Genomic DNA, 838 nt, shown 5'->3' with positions numbered 1-838 from the left:
GCGGGACCCCACCTCTCCCCCATCCAATCACCACTCGTGGTTTCTTCCCTATTTCCCTTCAGCTCCCTCACAGCCACACCTTCCTCCTCTCCCAGGCTTCCTGATATCTGCCCCACGTGCTGGGCGCTGCTTCCCGTGGGGGATTCTGCCTCTTCTTTCCCCGGGCTGTGGACACCACTGTGCAGCCCGAGCAGTCCCTGCCACCACCAACCGCTGCTGGCCGCTCCGGCATGAGTGCCATCTGACAGTGACCTCTGAGGCTCTGTCACACCTACCTCACCCTCCAGCCCCAGCCTCTGACGCTCCCCTAATCATCTATGTCCCTCCACACTGCAATCACCACACAGTGCCAGCCCTTGCCCCCAGACCCAACCCTACCCGAGGCCTCTCACGCCAGGGCCCGGTTCTGCTCCCCAAAGGCTGCCCCTCCCCTGCTGCCCTGGCTCCCAGGCCCACTGCAACTTCACCAGGGCCTTGGTCTGCCTTCCACCATCTCCTGCTGGTCTGCTGGGGACTTCCCTGCACACATGCCTGCTCCTAAGTCCACTGAGGACCTGTCTGGGTGTCTCCCCAGAACTCCTGATGGCCTCAGGCCTTGCCACTCGTCCATCTGCAGCGTGCTGGGTGCCTGGTCCTCCCAGAGACACCAGTCACCTCTGTGGGCCTCCTTCCTGACTTTCACCACCAGGAACACCTCACAGGTGACCAGACGAAGGCCCATCCCAAGGCCCCTGGAGCTGCACCCAGCAGACAGACCCAGACTTGCCACAGCTCCCCGGGGCCTGTGGAGAGCAGTGTTCCTGCAACCCAATGCTAAGGATGCCCACGCATGCCCATG

At 63.0% G+C, this 838-nt stretch overlaps 1 protein-coding gene across 1 annotated transcript in view; it reads right to left on the bottom strand.

The window, feature by feature from the left end:
• GNB1L (guanine nucleotide binding protein (G protein), beta polypeptide 1-like) overlaps positions 1 to 838 on the bottom strand; it is a 53,111-nt gene that overhangs the window by 18,415 nt on the left and 33,858 nt on the right. The gene's annotated exons all lie outside the window — the stretch shown is intronic.

This window comes from Myotis davidii, unplaced genomic scaffold (assembly GCF_000327345.1).
Source record: "Myotis davidii unplaced genomic scaffold, ASM32734v1 scaffold223, whole genome shotgun sequence".
In the NCBI taxonomy this organism is placed as follows: Eukaryota; Metazoa; Chordata; class Mammalia; order Chiroptera; family Vespertilionidae; genus Myotis; species Myotis davidii.
The sequence above is the reverse complement of the archived record's forward strand: the minus strand, read 5'-3'. Positions and strand labels throughout refer to the sequence as shown.